Raw genomic sequence first — 25,406 nt, forward strand, 5'->3', positions numbered from 1 at the left:
GTAGTGTTAAATCACAACTTTTTGGAGGCCATTTAATGTCACAATTTCTTGAAATAATCGAATATTCTAACTATTTCCGTAAAAATTCGGTTGTTTCAGGAGCTGTGTGGCACGTAGCCATATCTTGTAGAAACCAGATGTTGTCAAGATCAGCTTGTTCTAATTCGCCCATAAAAAGTTGCTTATCATCGGTCTATACAGCTCCGTATTGGCAATAACTGATGACACCTGGTCGACTTCATTTCGAAAGAAGTACAGACCACCAGACCAAAAGACACACCAAACTGTCAATTTAGGTTAAAATTATATAATGCTTGTTGATGAATAATTTGTGGATTTTCTTTGCACGGGGAAGATGATTTTCTTAAAAAATCGTTATTGTTTTTAAGTTGCTCCAAGTGAACTCAGCAATTTCACGAGGTTTATGGTGGCCCATAGGCTTCATTTCATAAGTGAGAACAATTTTGTATGGATGCAAGTCCAAATCCTTTCACAAAATCAGCCAGGTTATGGTTTGAGACAGTCCCCATTCTTGAGAACGTCTTGGAATCTAGAAATTGCGGTCTCCAGCAACACTTGCCCGAAAAGCAGCAATACTTTCATTACCTCGAGCGGTTCTTTATCTCATTGGCGCTTGAACATTATGTAAAGAAAATATACGCTCAAAATTTTCTGTAACTCGTAACGGACAGCGAGCGCAAGTGGGCGATTATCACGACCATGAATGTGCACAACAAGTCGCAATTGGTGAAGGATTATTTTTATAATGAAATTGAATAATTTGTAAACGTTGTTCTTTTTTTCTATCTGTACTTATTAAAATTGTAGGTATTACTGAATACAATGAAAAAAATTCAAAACATGATAAATTAAAAATGGCCGAAACAACGCTTAGAAATCATTTCTTCCGTATGGAAAAACCCGGTATGACAGCTAAGCCTTACAGTATTGCGATATCGATGGTTTCGAAAAATGAGCAATTTCTTGGAGAAAAGAGAACGTGCGCAAAATTTCAGAACGACGTCTCCAAAACTGAAGCACTAGTTCGCGTGTGTACAGACGGACAGACAGATGGTCTAGCTAAATCTACTCAGTGCGTCACGCTGATAGTTCGTAGTATAAAAACTGAATACAGTGCTATCTATCAGTGAAAATTTATTGTGAACACAACATGATATCGTATAAGCAGACAAATCTTATCTTATCGTACATACATATATATTAATGTATTAATTCGATAATCCACCGACAAAGCGTATGAACTCAATTTTGTACAAATATTCTTTGGAGCAGTTATCGGAAGCACAAACTACTTTCCGACACATGAAAACAAAAAAATATATGAAAAGAATGTTTTTTGGGCCACGACTCTAAAAGTGAGGACTTTAGTGCGCCGAAGCTCAAAGGATAAATAACCCTTACTATAATACCGTCTAATAATCAAATATTTAGCAAAAATCAGTTAATATTTACTAGAGAAAAACAAATAAGGTAGCAAATACAACGCAGTTTTCTTGAAGAATATAACACAAAATATTTGTCTTTCTTCAAACGTGGAAACACAACCAACTTCGGCACATAAATACATATTGAAAGTAAACTTAACATACAAGATAATCAACCCACTAAATAAATATATTTTTCCGTGCAAAATGGGCGAGTAAGAGAACACAGCACTATTTCACTATTTCGAGAAAAAAAATGGAAAAGTCAGCAATTCTTTTTCGGCAAAAGAAACTGAAAAATGCTGCCACAATTTTACGACGGTTGACGATGAAGATGGCGATGGCGATGGCGATGACGACGACGGTGATAACTGCCGATGAAGCCATTTAATTCAATGAAGAAAAACCAATCCATAAAACACTGGCACAAATAAATAAGCGGGACTCTGGTGGCACAGACGGGGTAAAGGGCGCTCAGTGCGAAAGAAAGACATAATGGAGGAATGAAGCGTAAATGTATGCAAACACAAATGCTTGATAGAAAACTGCACGAAAAACGAGGTGACAGAGTGCCGGGGAGAGCCAAAGACAGCACTCATACCTTTGCATTTGAACGCTGCATGAGTGTGTGGTGTGTGTATGTGCGCCAACTTTGTTTGACATGCTTGTGAAAATGTTGTGAAATGGAATTTTTCAATTTATTTTCATGTGTATTTTTATGAACTGTACTAAAAATGACAAAACAACAACAGCAATGCATGTTTGCAACACCTAAACAACATTTCAAGTAAATTGCAAGAAAAAGCAGAAAACGAAAAAAGTAAAATAAAAACGAAAAAAATGGTGAAGAAATAAATGTGTCACCAATTTCGCAAGCACACACATACGTACAGTTAGGTGCGCACGCTTATTGAGTATATTCAATACTTTAGGTGTATTTCAGAATGTATATATCGACGTATGATATTGTATATACATATGTATGTATGTTTGCATGAAGATATGTATGTGTGTATGTGCAGACAAGGTGAAAGTTGAAAGATGAACAGCCACAGGCAATACACATCCAAGTGTTTGTAGTTATCGATATGTTTGTATAAGTATACACAGTTATTTGGGTACACCAGTGCGTATGAGCGACGTCATATGAAGGCATTAAAATAAGGTCAATTGTGATGCTGTATAATGAAAGATGCGAAAATATATTTGTGGAATTGAAAATGGTATTCATAAGAGCACAATAAAAATTTCTGCTTTCTCAAATTTGAGTGGGATTGAAGTTGAATGCTTATTTTAGTGAAATATTACTTTCGGTCTTTTCTAAAGGCGACAAAAATATCTCTCATAAAGGCAATAAAAATAGTTCTCATGAGATATTAAGAACTTTGAAAAGCAGCTGAGACTGTCGTTTAAGAAATTTTTACTGATATTTAAATGATGAATTTTTATTTTTAATATTTTTTTTTCTATTTCACTTAACTCTTTGGTTGTTAATTCAAAAATATTAAAAATAACCGCAAATGACTATTAAGTTGCTGTTCAGTTCAGGGAAAGTATTTTAGAAAGCTATGAACTAAGAAAACTATCAAAAATTTGTCAGAAATTAGAAAAATAGAGCTAAAGGCCAGCACATAAATGATTAAAAAAAATTTTTTTTTGAGAAACATAACATTTAAACTATGAAATGAAGCTCTGAATGAGAGGACTTGGTAAAATAATGGCTTTCAAATTACATAAAATTTATTATAATGCGCATAAATTTATGCATTTAAGAACCTTTTCTGTGTAAAAAAAAAACTATATTTGAGCATACAAAAATAACATTCAAAAAATCTACGTTCAAAAACTGATGCTTTCTTGACAATGACACTCTTTATTGGTCTCGATTAGTTGGCATCGGTTTTATAAGAATACGATAGGAGTTGTTTCCACTTCAACTTCTTCCATACAGCTTCGGCAGATGGCATCTGGTGAGATTCCCAACCTTACAACATCGACGCCAATAGGGCAATGGACTGTTAAAAGCGTAATAAGGCTGAAGGTAAACATTTCACTAGATCTCTTGCGATCGATCTTGGGACAAAAGGCTTTTATCCAAGCTTCCGCGAAGGAAAACCGATCCCCTCCCATTCTACCGATAGCGGATATGCGGGCACCCTTTCTTCCGCTGTAGCCTGGCACCTATACGATTCTTATCAGAATGTCACTCGATGCTATTGATATCGAGGTTAGGCACTCTTTCACCAACCCTAAGCGCAATGTAAATGCCGGTTCAAGTATCACAGCTTAGGTATCTGAGTGAATGGTCACTTCACTGAAGGAGGCTGCACTCCGCAGCAGTAGATCTGCAACTACCTGAATGGCTGCAGTCTCGGTTTGGAAGACTGCTGGAGTTGATAAGAGCTTCTGACAATAAACCCTTCCATCAACCTTCCCCTCAATCTTTGATCCAATCATAAAGAAAATCACTGCTTCTCTCCTCCAAGCTTTACTATACTAATTAAGCTTAATTCGACTTGAACGACCGTTCGATAAAATTGTTGGCCGGTTCTATTTTCATATTTCCATATGTATATGCATTAGCGCGGTTTGATTGAAAAAATGGAAAAATCTCTTGTGCTGGAAATGTTTTACGGATCATTCTGAACAACTTTGCCTAAGAGACTATTGGCCTAAAACCGATTTCGAGTTAGCGATTTTTAAGGCAAAGCAATTTTTAAAATATCCGAATGAAATTTAATAAGTAGCTGCATTTTGATATTATATTGATCACTTAAAGGAATCAGCCAGATTGGACTACTATATATTACTACTATATCATATATCTGCCATACAACCAATTAGTCTGATTTTTGAAATTTCGTCTTAAAAATCGCTAGTTCGGGACTGATTTCAGGCCCATAGTTTCTTAGGCAAAGTTGTTCAGAATGATCCGTAGAACATTTCTCGCATACGCGCTTTTATTGAAAAAAATCGACCCGCTCTAATATACATAGATATGTATATTAAATATTTCTTATAAGAAATGCACCTGCGGAGGGTATTATAGCTTCTTTTGGTTTTTAAACGAATTTTTCTTTAATTTAACACTCTAATCTAACTTTGCAACTTCGTCCGAACACCGAATTCGTATTTGCTGACCACTTCGCCATCTCATCTCACTCGCGAAATTTCATTAAAAGCGAGCTGATCCAGAGCCTAGTTAATTATACTCAACCGAAATGAGTGCAAATGAAATTAGCCGCTGACCTTAAATCTTAAATTGCCAGCGAAAATTGTTAGTTTTTCATTGAGTTTACCTTAACGCACGTTTCGCACACCACCACCACCCGCAATAGGAACAACAACGGCACTATTCGCTTCGACTTCATCATCAAGCAAATACAATTAATTTTGCATTAATTGTTTAACCAACTGCAACGGTACCTCGGTAAATATTTAACGAAGTTAGCTAAACTTGTTTATTGTGCACGAAATTTATACGTGTGTGTGTGTGTGTACGCGGGTTGTTCGTTGCTTTTGCTATAGAAAAGCCATGGTTTTTTCACTTTCACTCCAGAATCGGTCACAAAATGGCCGCAGAGTGAAAATAGGAAATTCACTAGCTTTCCGCAATTCACTTTGCCGCAAATTCTCACTTTTCACAACGGTATTCATTGCAACAACGGGCCGTCAACGCTCTGCTCTGCAAGGAGCGCGGCGGAGAAACCAAAAGGCGTCAACGAAAGTTTGCGAAGCGGCCGGCTTCGTGTGTGTGTGCCGGGTAGTGTCCATAAAGTGTGGCGGGAGAGGCGGTGGGCCACTGCTGGGCGAGGTGTGTGTCAGTTGGACAAGCCGTCGACTAATTGCATTTGAAGCGAACTCAAGTGAAGTTTGCTCGTTTTTTGCGGTTGCACATTTGAAAAGTGAGTCGAACACGCTCGCTGACGGACTGCTCGGTTCGGTCAGCCGCCAACAAACGGCAGTCAGGTTATTATCTGGTCAAGCAATGGCGGTTTGAAAGGAAAAGTTTTTCTTTAGTTTGCGGCTTTATTTGCGAGTTTTTTGTTTCGGCTTTGCGAAATCCCGTGAAAGTTGAATATTTTTCCTTTCAGTCGGGTTTTTGTTTTTTTATAAAACAACTTTTCCCGTACAAACGAGTCAAAGAACTTCGGTTGCAGCAAAGTGCTCCGGCTAAAACTGTGTCTCTGTGTGTGGCGGTCCGGTGTGCCGACTCCAATGTTCAAGTATATAAAACCGTTATAAATTCATTAGCCAAATTGCTATAAAAATTTCAATGGGATTTGAGAGTTTAGAAATGATGATGATACTCGGTTCGGTATTACAATAGTAATTCTAATGTGTTATATAATTCCATTTATATTTTATAATTAAACTTAGATACTGTTGAATAATTAGTATTTACTTCCATATAAATTGGTATTGCTGTATCAGAACTAAAACACACTAGAATAGTCAATCGATCCCTCTGAGATTGATTTTTGACTGACGCAGTGGTGCTTTTGGATTTACATAATATCAAGCTAACGATTTCTTAAACATAGGTAAAAATCTCAAAATAATATAAAAAAAAACATATTTTGTGGATAATATGAATTTTAAGTTCAAAAGTGGGACTTGAAAACACCAAACGTCTAGACCTCCATATTGATTCGCGAGTGCCAGTCTCCTCTCCAGCTAAGTGGATTACTTCATACTTCTTCTTCTTTACTGGCGTAGACACCTCTTTCGCGATTATAGCTGGGTTCTCAACAGCGGTTCTTGCTTTCCATTGTTTGGCGGCAATTGGCGATTCCAAGATCATCCTATTTCTATACTTCCAGCGGCGCATACTGCGCGGAATACTCTCTGAACTGTAGTGTTTTCTCCAATCGAACGTCATGACCCAGCCAGCGTGACCGCTGTCTCTTAATTCGCTGAATTGTTGGACATTTATGTGTCGTCGTAAACTTCGTACAGCTCATCGTATTCGCTGTAAATATGCAAAGGACTATAAGTCTTCCGCAGAACCTTTCTCTGGAACGCCCGTAACGTCGACTCATCAGATGGTGTCCTCGTCCATGCTTCTGCACCATATCGCAGGACGGGGAGTAACTCGTAGAATTTGGTTTCGAGGTTGACGTTGTTGTTGGTGTTAATGCTTGTTCCAAGGTAGACGAAATTATCTACGACTTCGAAGTTGACTGTCAACAGTGACAAGGGAGCCAATGGTTTGTTTGATGACAGGACATATTTCGTGGATGGATCCATGTGTAAAGCGACATTCACTTGGGTATTATTATTTTAGGTTCGGATGACAGAAATTAATACAGACCAATTTTTAAAAGATTTTTTTTATTACTCAGAAACGTTGCTGAAACTTATTCAAATTCGAAGAAACATTAAACTCAAGCATTGAAGAATTCTAAACATTTTTAATGATTTATTTTTTTAAAAATTTTTTTCTTAACTCTTTCAATTTCAATAAAGTAAAAGGAAAGTATAAAGTTTCGATTTCTAAATGACTATATCGTGTTATGTATAGCTGAGTGGAAAATATATCTTTCTTCATAGGTTTTCCTCTACGTTTAAATATACTACTGTGCCCAAAAAATAAGGTGACATTTGAATTTAAACTGCGCGCGTCGAAGGATTTGGAGAATTTTTTTTTTTTAGCTTGGTAGTACTGTCAGTCACATTTATGTCAAATTTCATGTTAAAATATTCATTAGTGTTTGCGATACGTGTCGTTTTGTGAGCTGCTAAAAGTGAGTTTTTCGTTTTTTGCGAAGTCGAAATTTGTTGAGCAAAGAATTTGCATTAAATTTTGTTTACAGAATCAATTTTCTGCTGCGGATACGTTGAGGATGGTGCAGAAAGCCTTTGGTGATGAGGCTATGTCTAAAAAAAATGTTTACAAGTTGTATAGTGAGTTCCAAGCCGGCCGTGAACGTGTTGAAGACGAAGAGCGTCCAGGGCGACCGTCAACCTCAACCGACGAAGCTCACGTTCAACAAATCAAAGATTTGGTGTTGAAAAACCGTCGATTAACAATTAGAGACCTTGCTGATGAAGTTGGCATATCGAAAGGCTCAGCCAATACCATTTTGAAGGATGTTTTGGGCCTCAAGCGCGTCAAATCTCGACTGGTACCGAAAACATTGAATTTTTTTGAAAAAAGGCGTCGCGTTGAAGTGTGTGAAACGATGCTTTCCGACTACCAGGGTGTCATGAAACGCATTATAACTGGCGATGAGACTTGGATCTATGCTTACGACCCCGAAACAACCGATCAATCGAGCGAATATCGTGCCAAAAGAGAGCCGAGACCAAAAAAATCGCGCCAAAGTCGCTCAAAAATCAAGGTCATGTTGACTGTTTTCTTCGATTATCGTGGTGTTGTGCATTATGAATTCCTTCCAACCGGTCAAACAGTCAACAAGGAATATTATTTGAACGTTATGCCTCGTTTGCGTGACGCTATCCGCCTAAAACGGCCGGAATTGTGGAAAGACAATTCTTGGTTTTTACACCACGATAAGGCACCATCCCATACTGCCCTCGTAATTCGTGATCATTTCGCCAAAAACTCAACCCACATCGTTCCGCAACCACCGTATTCACCTGATCTGGCGCCGTGCGACTTCTGGCTGTTCACCGAGCTCAAAAGACCGCTCCGGGGACACCGTTTTTATTCGATAGAGGAGATTCAAGCCGCAGCGAAGACGGAACTGAAGGCCATCCCGGAAAGTGACTACAACCAGTGTTTCAATGATTGGAAAATCCGTTGGCATAAGTGCATTGCAGACACTACTTTGAAGGGGAAGAAATTGATTTGGAAGAATAAATAAAGAATTTTCAAAATAAATACAATATGACCTTATTTTTTGGGCACAGTATTTTTGTAGGTATATAATATATATACATATATATTCACATATATATCAAGATATATTCATATAAATTTACATATATTTTAGTGTAAGATACATTGAAATCGCAAATTAGAGCGAATTAATGAAATTACGCGCTTCCATTAGGTGAATCCCACTTAGTCACACACACACAAACTTTGGTCACTTTTTTGCGTGTTGAAAGTAGCCAGCAGTCGGAACGCATTAGTGGCCACAAAAGCTGCAAAATGAAAACGAAAAACGAACAAAAGAAATCGGACAAAAGAACTGAAACTTTTTAGTACAAATGGACGTCTCGCCAACACTTCGAATTTTTATAATTAAATTTGCATCGCTTTTGTACTAACAATTGTTGTTGTGGCACAATACCATTATCGATGTGTCGCCAAGTATTTTTATCGAAGATTCAGTGTATATAAATAAAATATGTTTAACAATCTCGTTTTATTACAAGTGAAGCACTTTTTAAGTGAAGACATACACAACAATAGAATTTTTCATACTTTAGAGAATAAATTTGCTCAGTCCACCTATTTTGTGCTAAGCGCCGAAGTTCATATGAGGAAGTGCCAATAAGTTTGCAGAAATAATATATTAACGTATTATGCTAAGTACACACACGTATACGCACACAATTGCACATGCATACAACACACTTTCACTTGAGTGCGTCACTTGAGGCCAACATAAGCTCTTCACGGAGTTGACGTTGGAACAAGCACAAGAGGAGACAGTAAAATGCAAAGTACAGGCAAATATGCATAAAAATATGCACACATACATTTACATACATTCATACAAACGTATGCAAATACATACATGCACAGAAAAGTTTATTTCCATAACTTCTTGTGTGTAAAGGCGTGCGTATGGGCAGACACCTGCTGCAATGGCTTCCACTTGGCGGCTAAACGCTGTTTCGTTGGAATATTTTCCAAGCTATTGTTGTTGTTGGCATACTCACTTGCAGCAAGCTGGCGTAAAAATGAATTCAAGTTTGATTTTATGGAAATGCGCAGAAAGTTTGCCTATGCAATTGTCTATGAAATCGCAGCCGACTAAATTGTGAAAATAAGCAAGAAAACACTGTGGCTTAAGCCGAGTTAATTATTTTGTTATTAAAATAGATTAAAATAATTATACTAAAATAATTAAATAAAAAATGTATAATAAACAATTGTGGCTTTTATAACGCATGTGAGTTCTTCGCAACAGGAACTTGAGAGTATTATTCTTCTTTCTAACTTGTCAGGCTTGATTGGAGCGCAAGAGTTGAGAAGAAAAGTGTACTCACTTTCTAAAACTAACCATTTCGGTCCTTTTTGCCTTACAACTATACTACAACCTGATTTCCATTTGAAATTATTAGAGTTCAGTCATACCCTTCAAGCTGCGAACTATTTCTTCACTTTCGTGCACAAGAGTTCAGCTCATCCACGCATTCAGAACCATCGTGAACCATAGTTTTAGTGTCCAACCGAACTCACACTCTTTTGCTCTCATTTCGCTTGAAAACTTTTCGCCAATACTTGCCTGCTTGGCCGAAGAAAGGTAAGTGCGATAACATCCTACATTTGCTGAAACATTTTTGAGATTTTTGAGATATTCGAAAGAATACTTTAAACACTATATTCAACTAGTTATGTAATCGGTTACCTAATGGGTTATGTAGGGAACGAACATGGCACGTTTAAACTATTGAGTGGATATGAGATATCTCAAAGCGGCCTTATGCTCTTTGGATTTGATTATACACTCGTAAGAAGTTTTTTTTCAAGAAATGAACTAAAATTTTACTTTTGATAAATCTTTTTCTCACATATCTAGATATCCAGGCGGTAGGCATCAAAGCACAGTGCACAGGCTGTCGGCCAGACAAATAAGCACAGTGCACAGGCTGTCGGCACTAAGAGTTATCAGTGCTTTTCGAACAATATCAAGCGATGCTGCTGAAGTAATAGCCAGTATGATGACCACTGACATCCAGAGTGACGAATGCAAACGGGTATAAAAGTTACCAGAGCCATCTATAGGATCCAAAAGAGAAAAGAGTGTTAAAATCATAACAACATGGCAGCAGCGATGACAAACCGTACTCAAAGGACAGGGACTCACAGACTGATGCCGGACACCCATTCGTACGTAGGCAGACGACTTGGTGGCTTGGATTTCCACTTAATCCAAATACTAAGTGGTCATGGGTGCTTTAGAAGCTACCAGTACAGATTCCAGCACGACATTAGTTCCAACCGTCCAACGTGTTCAGAGTGTTTTAAAAACTCTGAGCATCCAGTGTCAGTCTACGGTGGAAAATTTTACGACACTTACTTATGTGTGAGTCTACTGAGAACTGAAAAGCTGTCAGCGAAGCGGCAGCGTCAATCATGACAAAACTGAGACATGTAGAGTAAATTAGGCGTCCTTGAGTCCGTGTTATAGATAAGACTTATATATATGTCTTATCATTCTCACAAAGTAATACATAATCAGGTGGTTCCGTAGGAGAGTCTGGAGTGGGTAAGGTTTACCGGATTGAAGTTCCGCACTCCGGCTTCTAATTTATTCCCCCTAACTAAAAGAAGAAGGTATCCAGGTGAAATATCGGAAGCATATATAAAGTACCCAAGAAGATTTGTGATAAATTCAAGACGCTTTGTCAAGGGTTAACAGCCACCTACAGGATTTATTATGAAGGACTTTATTTAGAAGTTTAAGTACGATCCCCCCAATCTTGGGGCATCAGTCAACTAACCTAATATCTATCAAGCACACAAATATAATATTTTCGAAATTAGATAATACATATTTACTCTTAGCTCTTCAACACCGTTTCGTTAGTTACTAATATTCAATGTTGCCTGAAAACAACAAATTGTCAGCGACAACTTCAAGTTTTTAGCACGACTCAGTGACTGTCTGCGCGCTTGACTGCATTGACGTGCCGACAAATTCATAAATATACACACTCGTCGACAAGCACACACACAAACACATGCTTGAATAAGTAGTGGGACAAAGTTCCCCAAAGACACTTAAATAAAGGTTTGTGGGCACAAGTAACCAACTTAACCGAAAGGAAAACCCAACAACCAACCAACCAATCAAGCAACATGCAACAGCCAAACTGGTTGGTTAGCTGGCTGCTTGCTTAGCAACTTGGGTGTGCAATTTGGAAAGGCGCAAATTGCGAGCTGCAAGTTGGCGGTAAAAAGTTTTGCACACAACTGTGCATCAAGTGAATATGTAAGCACGCATGTGGATTGAGTGAATTTCCTTGGCCACAAAATGTGGCAGCAGACAAGTGCAAGACTTGCACCGTCGCCGCGTAGGTGCGCAATTGTCTGCAACGCCGCCGGCGCCCATCTCACCTTATCGCCACCGCACGGCCACACAGCCACGGAAGATATATATGCAGCCGCTTTATAATACTCATATCTGCTGTCTGCCGTCGAAACTATTAGCTGCTTCCTTTCATAAATTTCTCGAGGTGCTGCTGCCACCGTCGCCGCCGCCACTGCCGCTGGAGCAGCTACTGCGGTTTTGCTGCGGCTGCTGTAAGTTTGCCTTGAATAAGATATGTAAAGCTGTTTGTCAGCTTATTTGTTACGGCAGACAGGCGAGAAGATGAAGCAGCTGGGTTTGACGAGCAAAACGAAGAAAATGGCAGCGCAAACGGAAAGCGAGAGAGAGCTGGCGAGGGACGCCGTTGCTTGGCGGAGTAGTGAACGTGCAACACACGACCTGCCAACATTCACCTTCGTCTTGAGTGCGCCAAGTTCAGGTGCAAGTAGTAGAAGATAGCACACGGCACTTCTCGCCGCAGCAGCGCACTCTTGAGCCACTTTGGCGCCTCTCACGTCGCTCAAGATGCTTTGTCACGCCAACAAATGGCAAAGTTCTTTGACCAATGCTCGGTCGATATGCAGCAGCGCATGCAGGCGCGTGCGGTTGTTGAGGGGGACCAAAGAAGAAGAAGACAGCAGCAAGTCTGTCTAACTCATCGAGGTGTTCTATTGAGCGTAAAGAATAGATTTATTTTCTTTATCTGCGCAGTAAAAATAGTGTTTTCTCATTTCTCTTTGTTGAACGGTGTTTGATGGAAGTTTGAAAAGCGGATTGCGAGCATTGAAAGATGTTAAAGAGGTGTCATTTGTTGAAAGCGCCAAGGAATTTTGGTGCGATGATGAAAACTTATTTAATGTCGTTGACGGCATGTGTCGTAATACTCGAATTGCGGTGCAGGCGAATTGCCAGTTTAAGTTTTAAGGAACTTTGCACAAGACTTTAGTTTTGAAAGGGTTTTATAGCAGAAATTCCGTATCACAGAAGCTTAAATTTGTAAGCTATATGAAAGTTGTGGTAGTTTTTTTTAGCTGTTAGGAGGTGGGTAGTTTTAAAGCTGTTGGAATACATTTCGGTTAGTGTATATACTTAAAGTGGTGAATACTGCAATAAGTTAGAACATAAGGCTGAGTTTGTGAACTCAAAAAGAATTCTGTTCCGTTAAAAATCTCATAAATTTTAAAGTCTCTTTTCTGTCAACTAGGCAGTCCAATATCTGGGTCGCTGGCCTAAAAATATATGTGCATATTATATATGGAGAGAAAGAAATGGAGAGCTCGCCAGAATCTGAACATCTCTTGTTTAAATATGAAGCATCAGGATCATTAGGAAGGTTGAGCCCAAACATGTCTTGTCCAATGCGAGGGATTAAATGGAAGAAAACTTAATTTATAGTTAGAAGAAATTGTTCAAAACTCATTGCGCTCCTCAACCAACTTTAAGAGAACTGAAAAGACTTGTCTCGTGTTTTGATGTGATCGATTTAAACGACTTAATATGTAAAAAAAACTACGTATAGATACCATCTGATCATATATGACACGGACTGATCCATATAATCTGCACTTTGGCTGAGATTTTCATCAAGAAAAGTAAGCTGAACAAAATAGCTTGGAAATTTTGTGCTTCCAATGGAATTACGGCTATGAACATAAGAATTTGAGTGGCACAAAGATTCAGAGAAGACCGGAAAGTCATCGAAAAATCACCTCATGGTAGTCGGCCATCCACCTCTGAAACAGTGCTTGCAAATCGTCGTGTTGGTATCAGAGAGAAAAAAGAAGATCTGAATAACTTTTATAGATCGTTTTGGGTATGAAGCTTGTCAACGCTAGACTCATAACAAAGGAGCTGAACCTTTTGCAAAGACAATGTCGATTGGAGATCGCAAGAGAGATGTACTTGTTGGTACCTAGGTTTTAAAACGTCGGGGCTGTCCAACAATCAAGAGAATGGCGCTCAAAAAATGAGCGCAAACCGAGAAAAAATTAACTGAAGGCACTGAAGACTGAGAAGTCGCTGATAAATATCTGCATAAAAATACCGGCAAATGATTTTTTTTCTTGTTAATCCGGGTCAAATTTGATCAGATGTATGTATGTATATTTTATAGTTTTAAGACAATAGTTAATGGACATGGATACTCGAAAACAATTTTTATCACTTTAATATTCACAAATGATGAAAAATACGTGCAAATGTAGTTTTTTGTTAGTCCGGGTCAAATTTGATAATATGTATATGTATATTTTATATTTTGAGCTCAATACTTAATGAACACTGATATCTGAAGACTGTTTTATCATTATATTTATATTAATATAATTATAATTTGACAGCTGATGGAAAAACGATTAACAAAAGTTAATTGGTTTTTATGATGCTGACGAAAAATATGAGATACTAACACTTGTAATACGCCATTAAAGAAGAAGAAGAAGTACTTGTATCATACTGAATCAGTCCTGCTAAAATTTCTTTTGGACATTTAAGCCCAACTTCTGTCTTACCAACCATTTTCTTGGATGTTTAAAAATACACAAGCTTTTTCTCCATTTTAGACCCACTCACTGCTTATTCAACTCAAAAAATATGCTTAGACTAAACAACATCAAAACCACCATTAAGCCACCACTACGCCTGAGCACTCATGCATCAGTTTGTGGCACGAACGGAAGCGCTTTTCCCCAGACGGGGCAGCAGACCGCCGGCGGCCACAATTAACGGAAATACAATATTGCAACAATAACAATAATAATTTGTAAGGAAACAGATTTCGGAAAAGATTTCTGGTGCGAGAGCTTAATTGAATTCAAATTTGTAGCCCAAAACGGACAAAAACAACAACTAAAACTAGCTTTCATTCAAATTCGGCACTTAATGAAGCCAATAGCTGCGAAGAAAGGCAGCGAACTGATGGCCACGGTGTGCGGCACGTACGCGTGAACAACAATAAAGGCAAATAACAAGCGCTACAACAACGTTGACGACTAATAGCTGTACGCAAAGGCAATAAATTTAAATTTATGCGCAATTTGAATATGTTTTAAAGCGGAGTTGCGCCGGCGGTGTGTGTGTGTGAGTGTGGCAGTGGTGCGAAATGAGTGTGCAACAGTGAGCGGCAATAAATTTTCTTTATTAAGTTGAAGTCATTTTTTCATTCCATCAGTCAACCATTGTTGTTGTTGTTGTTTGTTTATACGCTTAAACGCTTTGTTGTTGCAGCGTTGAATTTAAATTTCGTTGAGCACAATGCCTTATCGGCGCGCTTATCGGCATTCGTAAATCTAAAATACATTTCACACTGTCATAATTCCATGAGCCCAGCGGCGTCCAATGACGATTTGCGCCCAAAACAGCCGCTGATTTGATTTTTCCAAAGCGCATTCCAGCCTGAGCGCGTGTGTGTCATTGCTCCGCGGCGTTTTAAATTCCCATTTATTCATGCTTCGCACACTCGCGGCGGCACACGCGCGCATGATCAATGGCATTCCGCCAGGCGTTGCACAAACACAGGGGGGCAAGTGGCGCGCAGGCGAGAGCGCGGTCGGTAGTTGCTTGTATGGAAATCAAGATATGCCGGCTCGTCACTTTATAAACGGCGTTTTAATGAAGCGTAACCAACAACAGCAACAACAGCAAGAACAACAACGGCATTGCGACGGAAAGTTAATAAAGCTGGCATGCCGAAACGACAAGTTTTCCGTCAAAAAATTAACGCTCACAATAAAACAGCCGCCAGGGGACAGACAGTCAGTCAGTGCGTCAAGCAGTCAGTCTGCAAGCGCAGCCTCGTGCTTGCCCAGCATATTAAATACAAAAACTTTGCCGACATTTGCCCGCACATCCTGCCTTTTATGCCTCATTTCAGCAGACATTCCTTTGCCACTATATATGTACAGCTGTGTGTGTATGTGTGTGTGCTTGCATACGCTTTCGGAGTTCCACAATATTTACATTTACGTTGTAGGCACCAACTGCTTTCGTCTTTAATGAGTTTTATCTCACTTCTTTGACAGTTGTGGCGCTTAATTTAAATTGGCTTTTTCTCTTGTCGCCTTTCTTACGCACTGTCATACCGTCTGCCCCGTTGCACCACTCGGCTGTTATCACTTTGTGCCTTGCTCTTCTTCAGCAGTGGCAAGACGAACTGTGTGTGTAAGCCAAGGCCCTTGCATTTGCTGCGTGCGTGTTCTAATGTAAGGGGAGCCTGGAAACTTTGTTGAAAAGGTTCGTAGTTCTTTGGATGCTACATGGTTGCTATAAAAAACTCCTAAAGAAAAAAAAGAGAATCAAAATCCTCAATAATCGACAGATCCGCTTGCTCTTGTCACTTGTTCTTGAGGACACGAGTTTTAATTCCAGCTAGTTTGGCTGAATGACTGAGGGTATAAAATCAGAGCTGTTTGAACCTTAGTCTTATGAAAGCTCAATAAATCTGAGGAAATTGCAGATATAATTTCACTTTACTTCTTTCTACACCACTTTGACAGTTGGATCTTGGTCTTATTTGGAACTTATCATCAGTTTTTAAACTAAATTTTAACCATCCATCTGATCAATATTGACTCGGACTGGTGCATTTAATGGTTTAATGGGTTTTGGAACTTATCTAAACTAAACTTTAGCGATACCATCTGATCAATACTGACTCGGACTGAGGAATTTAAACTTCGTGTCAAACCGAATTGAGAAAATATCTTCACTAGAGTAGCAAAATCTGTTTTACGTTCGTGTGGAGTTTGACCTTCGTACGTCAATTAATGCTGGTCGGCTGCAAACCGGTTGTTTAAGCTGCGAAAAGTTTGTCCGGCGATTTTTACCATGAAAAAAAATTAAAAATGAGTTTCTTGAAAGCTTTTGTTTCGAATGACGACTACATGAACGTTAAAATTGTTGAAGTAGTGTTTTGGGAAGACTATTTTAGCAGGAACACAAGTATTTGAATGACGCAAAGCAATCAGTGAAGATCGCAAAGTGATCAAAAGCTTACTTCACGTGAGATAACCCCTTATAATGATGAATACATTCGAAAAGTTAAGGAAACACTGCTCGAAAATCGTCGTGTTGGCATCAGAAAGGTAGCAGAAGTTCTCAAATTTACTTATGAAAGGACTCAATATATTTTGGTTAATGTTTTGGGTATCAAAAAAAAAGCGTGTTAAAAGAGCTGAATCTTTTGCAAAACCGACATCGAGTAGAGGTAGCAAAAGAGATTAAGTCAGCAACAGTTAGTATAATTCTTCTAAATTATATACAAAAATTTTGTCATATATTCAATAAATTCCTTAAAATTTGCTTTCGAAAATATTTTGTAATTAACCTTTAACAAAAATGAAATCAGCAATTGATTTAACCAAAAATCTAAAATAACTAACCCTGAACTTAATAAAAATATCTACGAGACGAAAATTAAATTTTGTGCGCAATTTTAGCTTCCTTTTGCACTCCCTGGCAAGGCTAGCAATACGAAAGCTTGACAAACTCCAACCACTTTTTAAACCAGAGTGCAAATAGAGAGTATTCTGTGTTATTTACAAAGAAATTTCTTGCTTGAACGCCAGTGGACTCGCTCCAAGAGGCTGCCGCCGCCAACAATGACAACAACGCAGTTGGCAATGCTGGCAGATGCCACACGCACAGAGCTCTTTATGTGTGCGTGCGTCTCAAAAAGGGTGGCAGCTGTGCGCGTGTGTTCAGCTGTTTGTTTATTCTAATTCGCCTTAAGGTATGCAATAAAATGTTTGCGGAATATTAATTTTACTTTAAGTTTGTCGGCGACGCCTGCACACACTTTCCTTGCCACTTGCTTCATTACGACAAGCTTTTACTCTTATGTGTTTGTGCTGCTGTTGATACCAAGATTGTTGTTGTTGCTGTTGTTGGTACTACCGTTGTTGTCGCCTGCGCTCGTTGACATCGAGCAAATATGAAAATGCGAGCAAATGTCGAGCGGCAACAACTTCATTACAACACGCTGTCGTGTAGCATTTGTTGTTGTTGTTGTGCTTCTTCTCGTTTGCCGCTTTGTAGCGCGCGCTGGCAGCAGTTGTGAAGGCAACACAGTGGCGACCACAAATGACGAAGATAACGAGACATTATTTAGTTTAGAAGTTTTCTAAAGGCAGCAGCAGCAGCGGTGGCAGCGGTGGCATTGGTGGCTTGGCTGACGCTGATAACTAAATTCCACGCTCACTCTGCTGCTAGCGGCGTAGCGGGTGGGGATGTGAGTGTGGCGTATTTATTTGTGAAAGGGCAGCTGCGGTTGCACTTTCGCCGTTGCTGTGGCGACCAAGCGCGCGCGCGGCGCTGTGAGCTTGCAGCTGACAACAGCTGATGACGGGTTTTATGCAAAATTGGAAATGCAAATTTCCCCTCCTTCTCCTCCTCAACTGGCCCCGCGCGCCATGCCCGTGCATGAATATGAATAATGCTCGGCGCGGGTTCTCGACTCAGCAAAAGTTTGAAGTTGCGTTTTTGTGTCGCTTCTCGGCTTTATTTATTTTGTAAGCGATGTCCTTTGCGAGTATTTATTTATTTTATGTTTTTGTTTTCATTTTTATTTTTGTTTCACTAACTTGTTTTTGTGGTCAGCGCTTTGGTGGCACTGCACACCTTGTTGTTGTTGGGCTTTAAGTTATTTTCATTCTTGCTAACTTGATTAATTCGTGAGTAACTTAGCGCTTGTAGTTATTTGCATTGTATATATTAAAGAGGAATTAGGTTGCTTTGGCAGCAGCCTCAAATGAGATTTATGCGCGGCTCATTTAATATGCAAGCTTAATTTATTTACATTTTTCATTTCGCCGAAGCAAATGCAAATGAGTGCTCGCGAGTGTGAACTCGGCGCGAAACGAAACAATAACTCTCACTTTTCACTGGAATTTCGAAAGGGCTTAAATTAAGCGCATTAAATGTTAAATGCTCAAAACCGGAGCGAGAGCAAGTTCTTCATTTGCTTTGAACTCCTTTCTCCATATATTCAGCAAAATCAGGTTTAACGAGAACTTCGAACAAGGACCCACAAAGATTTTGATTTGATACTCAGTCTGAATCTGGTACTTTCTAAAGGTGAGAGAAGAAAGAGTGACGTTGCTACTCGTTCGAACCCGAGTAGCTGATGCAGTCAGTCTTTGTTACTTTCAGATGGACAAAGCTGCTAATGTGACCGCCGACTTTGTAAGGAGCTAGATGAGCTTTTCTGGGAGATCACCGAGCTCAGAGAGAACAGCCTAACTAGCAGAGTTTTGTATGTTCGAAGCTCGTTTACAGTTAACTCTAGTAATAAAAATATACAAAATATTGGAAGAAGTGAAGCCACCAAACTCTGGACAACCGGTTAACTTTGACGATCTAGAGAACATGCCGAAAATCTCTCTTACTTCGATAACGTGGGCCATTTGTATGTAGCGCATTGAGATTTTTCGTCGATGGATTGAAGTTTAAGGAGAGGTTTGCGGGAGCTCTCAATCAGCTTTTAGTCAAACAAATGTAGTGGCTTTAATGCGGAAATGACAGCCATCACGGTATTAGCATTAGTATTTCTCCGAAGTTCAGCTTATTTACACAGAGGTGAGCCCTAACTCTGAATGCAAAGCCACAATACATGCTTTGAGCACGCTTATAATAGAAGAATCGCACGACTTTATTAGCACTAGATCACCGATCACAGCGGAATCGCTGGAAGAACCCAAATCCCATTAGGAAAGGAGAGAGTCGATGCTCACATATCTTATTGCTTTCTATCGTTGGATCTATGGATCTGGCCTGAGCTAAGCGTCAGTCCACAACCAGCATATATCTCATCCTTAAACCTTTCTAGCTCAGGGTAGATTGAAAGAGTTCTATTTAAAATGCTTCCTCTTAGCAAGGTTCATTTGGCTGCAGTGAGCCATATCGAGAGAGAGAATGAGACTAAAGATCTTGGCAGAGGCAACTTGTCAAATTTGACGGAGGAAGCTGAGGTGGAAGCATCTGGGCACTGTCCAGCTTTCCCCAAAATAAACTGAGGCAAGGTGGTGACATTCTTTCTACGAACCAGATGAATTAGCCGGAATTGATATTAGCCACCTCTATGAATTTGTGGCAAGCTCAAAGCTCTGAGCTGAGAAACTTTACCATTTCATTGTCCCAACTCACCACAACTCAAAATTTTCCATAAACTTAAGACTGCGGCGCCACGTAAGGTACTAAAAGAGAAGGTCTGTCTTTAAATGTTGTTGTTGTAGCGGTTATCGAGTACCCGTTAGGATGGTAAGGTTCAGTCAGTTTTTTGTACATAAACTACTATAGCTATGTCAACCAAAGTCTACAAAGTCGTTTTCTTCAAGCATTTCCATATACGCCCAGGAAACGTGATGTTTGGATGGAGTCGGGAGAGTGGTATTAAATGTGTAGTGTAAGCTGGACATTCTTAAGACTGCGGCGCCACGTAAGGTACTAAAAGAGAAGGTCTGTCTTTAAATGTTGTTGTTGTAGCGGTTATCGAGTACCCGTTAGGATGGTAAGGTTCAGATAAGTTGTCATTGAGGTAGGCCCAGGAAACGTGATGTTTGGATGGAGTCGGGAGAGTGGTATTAGATGTGTAGTGTTAGCTGGACATTCAAAGAGGTGGTTAGTGTCATGCGCGGATTTATTTCATGCTCGACATACTATATATTTGATATGGCTTGATACGGCTACAATATCCAGAAGGAGACTGCGGTAGGGTCGCTCTCGATTCTAGTGACAACTCGAACTTGTCGTCTGCCATGGGTGGTTGTTTGACTCCATGTACGCCATTCACTGAGTAGGAGTCAGTGAAGGTGTTTATAGCTCCACTGCGAATGGCATGTCTGAAGTTAGTTGCGTCCGAAGTCTGGTCAATACGCCTTATGTCGTCGAAGGAAGGACCTTTTCTTGCTGCTAAGAGACAGTTCCGCTACAAGCAGGAGACTGCAGAAATGTTTTCTACGGAAACATCCTAGCAGAAACTCTTTGGAGAGGAGTTCATTATACTTCTTAACTGGGAACATACGGGCTTGACTGTGCAGATGTTCGATAGAAGACCTCAAGAGGCATCCCTTTATGACCGGACTAGATCTTTAAATGTTCATAATGCTTCGCATGTAATATTGGTATCTTAGAGTTTCTCAATTTTCATTTTCTGAAACCCAAAATTAGAACAGCGAAAACCTGAACCCCGAAAATTGAAATTGCTCCTCTTTGCATGAGTTTTTACTCCCTTTAAAGACTTTCAATATTTACATAATTATTAATTGTTTGTTTAAAAATTTAACTGCAACTAGACGTTATAATATGCTAAACTCTTTTTCCATAGCAAACTCTCTTCTCAGTCGGTAAATATTTTTTCTAATTTTTAGGAAATCTAAAACTATATTTCATATTTCTAATCAAACTCGCTTGGGGAATGCTAATGATTTGAGTCTGAGTCTAACAACTGCACGTGCCACCACTAGAGCACTACTCAGCTATGTGGCACAGATAAAAATGCAACATGCATTTACTCATTTCTACTTTGTCTTTGCAACTTTGCGGCAAGTATTTTGTGCAATCCATTTTTTTTTTAAATAACGAAAATTTTATACCAACACGTAGCAATGAAGTGCAATTTGTCACATTTCTGGCACATAAGTGGATGAAGTGGAAATATTCACACGCTCTTATAGACATTTCCTCTACTTCCTACGCTTTATCATACATATACACATACATATAATCTTTTTCCTCGCAATTTTGCTACAGTAACGGCATGCGCAATTCCTTTGTTCTATATCTACCCGGAGACTTCGATTTGTTTTGGTTTTGCGCTCGCGTTGCACGAGCTTCTTACCGGCTGAAGTCTGTATTTAATTCTTGTGCTACCTTTGAAGAGGTAAAAGAGAGCATGCCCAGTAGGAAAATTTTAACAATTTTCAGAAAAAAACTTTACTTAATTGATTTATATTAGTAGCAGAATGAGCTGGTTAAGAGGGGAGTGGGAGGGGGAGTCTTTTGTCGGAAGCTCTCTATCGACTCTAGTTTCAGACTACCATAAAACTGTAGAATAGTTCAAGTGCTGCTATCAACGTAGCGTTAGATTCACTCCTCCGAAGTGCATCTTCAATGAAGTATGCATTCACTCCAATAGCGGCAAGACTGGCTTTGAGCTCGTTGACAGTGTGCTCATTAGCAATAGCTGCAATCTTCTCTCATATTAAACTTGTATTGGTACCAGGTCACAGCGGAATCACCGAAAACAGTAAAATTCTTGAGCTTGGAAAACCACATTTCTCCCTATTTCAGCTGATTGGAAGCGATTCGGTTTTTTGATGTCTACTGGCGTTTTGTGGTTGGTTCTTTGGACCTGCCATGAGTAAGCGCTGGTCCACAAACAGAACTTGTGCCACTAAGAAATCCTTCTGACCCAGAAAACCGCAAGAGGTCATCCCAACTACTGGATCTTAGCAAAGTCAATCTCGCCCCAATTATAGATGTTCTGACTGGACTTTTTCGATAGGTTTCCACGAAGTGCGGTTAAATATTTTATTGGATACTCTTTACCAAAGCTGTATGGATGAGGTGAGGCGGAATCGCCTTGTTACTTCGTCCGCTAATGCACGGCTTTTGCTAGACTAAGATAGAAATATCATTGTAGACACACCTTTGGCGACCTCAGCGAAGCTTCTGAAATTGATATTAACTGCCTTAATAATTTTGTGATAAGCTCAAAACGCTATTCGGTCGATTAGAATCTAGTAATCAACCTTTTAGCAGATTATGAATAACACAAAGGTCAAATATCTATCCAAGTTGGATCGGTTTGGGATCAACCCTACGACCTAACCTAACCTAGCGGAGTGATTTCGCCAAAACATTCGTTGATTATTCACCAAAATAATATGTATCTTCTACCACAGACAGGCCGACATCACTCACTTGATGTTCCTAGAGGATAACTGTGATGACAATATTCTACGATTTCACTGAATTCTTTCACAAATTGTTCATGGCATGCAACAATGCGCCATTACGCTGTGCCGTTATCAAAAGAAATGTGGCAGAATTAATGTTTGAAGAGGCTAGCAATAAGAACAACTCGGTCTCTCGGTCTGGGCATGTTGATATGCGGGTAAAGTAACCGTTGTTTGCAGCAGTTCGTGAGGCAGCCAAAGAATGGCACGAAATGGTTTCAAGTGGTTTACCGCAATGACGCCAGGGAAGGCGCGCTAAGAGAATTCATTGGATGCGGAGCCATCAATGGCCGCAGCGGCGCGCAGGTGTTGCAACGTGAGAATAAAAGTAACGGTGTCTAAGTAAGCAATACTCGCTCAAGGAGTTGGACTGCGCGGCGGCGCTGGTCAGCCACAGCTGAGGCTGCGGGTGTGGTTGCGGTCGCTCAGATAAGGCATGCCTTAGCCGCGGTGAAGTGCCAGCAACGAAACTGTCATGCAACTAACTTTATCAAGCGCTTTCGGAAGAGGCGAATGAGTGTATGTGTGTGTGTGTATGTGTTTGGGTTTGCGCGGCAACTTGCTGATTATCGCCAAAAAACTTCTTACAAGATTTTAATATTTTCGCAATTTCTTTCCATAATTTCAGTTCATCCCACGCACACTTTCACAGACTGACTGTCACAAGTGCTTGAATGCATATATATTTTTTAGTGTTTATTCGTGCAACTTCTTTGACGCAGTGTTATATTTTGCTAAGTGCACTCGGCGGTATAAACAAGCATAAAAGTGATTTAAGTGTTGCGAGTGTGTATGTGTGTGTGTGCAAGTGTTTGCGGCATGTTGCAACAACAACCATCCTAACACCACTTTGCAAACCGCTGCGCGCGTTTTATACTGCAAAACACTTGTCTGCGTTGGCGGCGCGCCGCTTTTCCCCCCGTTTTTGTTATGCTCAACACCTCTTTTGTTTCGGTTGGTGCAACATTTTTTATTTATATTTTCATTTGTTGTTACGGCGCTTGGCAACAATGGTTTTAAACGCTTTTTAACACTTTGCCATGCAAAAACACATACACACACATACAGAACTTCGTGCGCTCTATGGATGTTGTTGTTGTTGCTGTTGCCTTATTTTTCGTTTTTATGCGCCCAGACAAGTATTTTGTGGTTTAACAGTACTTTGTTGCCTGTTCAATTCGTCGGGATTAAACTTGCATGCTGTCAATCATTTGATGCTTGAACGCGCTTAACGTTAAAAGCTACGAAACGCGCGCAAATAACATCAAAAAGTTGTAAAAAACGAAATTTACGGTAATAATTCGCACGCAGCGCGCGCATTTTTGCGTCGGTGGCGGGGTTGCCAAAGTGCCAATTACAGGCAGCGGGAATGTGGCATGATACCCTTTCAATCATTCAACGCGATAGATGGTGGTGATATGACATGATCTGCGCTTATGGCTCAATGAGACATATGGCGAAGCCGCTAGCGGATGAGTCTCATGGCTGGCGTTAAAGTATAAAAATTTCAAATACTGTGGGGTCGTAAATGTTCGGGTAATTTGGGCGCAAAGGCGTTTGCGTGCTTGCATAATACTGAGTACATAGTCTCGACAGGCGTGTCAAATTTTTATGCATAATTTATATTTTGTTGTTCAAGCATGGTTGGCAAATGGTGGGACTACTTTAGAAGAAAATCGATATTAATCGATAAATTTTGGTCCAGACTTTTAGAAGCTTGAGCTGTTTTTAAATTAATGCAATTTTTTAAAAACATATATTTTTTGAATGATGGAAATCTCATCTATTGAAAAATAATCGATTTTAATCGATTAATTTTGGTTAAAACTTTCGATAATATTTGAGCTGCTTTCATGTTAATGAAATTTTTCAAATACATATACTTATTTGCACGTTTGAGATCTCATCGATTGAAAAATTATCGATATTAATGGATTAATTTTGGTCCAAACTTTCGATAAGTTGGAGCTATTTTTATATTAATGCATTTTTTGAAATACATACATATATTTTTTGCAGGGTGGAAAGTTCATCGATTGAAAAATTATCGATATTAATGGATTAATTTTGGTACCAACTTTCGATAAGTTGGAACTATTTGTATATTAATACAATTTTTCAAACACATATATTATTTGCAGGGTGGAAATTTCATCGATTGAAAAATAATCGATATTAATCGGTCTTAACTTTTTAGTAATTTTGGTGGTGACATTTTTATCGATTCAAGAAAATCTAGAATAATCGATTCCTCTTGGTACATGGTCTTGACAGGCGACTAAATATTATAGTAAAAAAAATCGATAATAATCGATTAAGTGCGATCACTAGTCTTGATTAGTTTAGATGTTTTATTATTATTCCATGTATTCCATATATTAAATCATGGAAAACTCATCGATTTAGTAAACCAATAATGACCGTTTAACCAATTATTCGTACGTAGTTTCAGGCGTCAGAATTTTTAAAGGTTATAAATTGAAATATATATCTTCAGCTATTGAAACAAGGTTGGTTGTAGCAGTTTAGACGTTTGAAAAAATCGATATTAATCGATTAATCGTAATATTTACATAGTCAGACACAGATTTATATACGTTTTATTAAATTATTCATAATTCACAATTTCGTTATTAAATCATTAGGTCGGTGCTGACATATTTACGATGGAGTAAAAGCGATAATATTTGATTAATCTTGATACATAGTCTCGATAAGTGTGAAATGCAATAATGTTATTCTTTTAAACTCAAAAACGTATATTTTTGTTGAAA

General features: G+C 39.1%; 1 protein-coding gene across 1 annotated transcript in view; it reads right to left on the reverse strand.

Annotated features, from left to right (window-relative positions):
* Positions 1-25,406, reverse strand: part of LOC120782628 — a 406,655-nt gene that overhangs the window by 161,714 nt on the left and 219,535 nt on the right. The gene's annotated exons all lie outside the window — the stretch shown is intronic.

This window comes from Bactrocera tryoni, chromosome 1 (genome assembly GCF_016617805.1).
Source record: "Bactrocera tryoni isolate S06 chromosome 1, CSIRO_BtryS06_freeze2, whole genome shotgun sequence".
Classification (NCBI taxonomy): Eukaryota; Metazoa; Arthropoda; class Insecta; order Diptera; family Tephritidae; genus Bactrocera; species Bactrocera tryoni.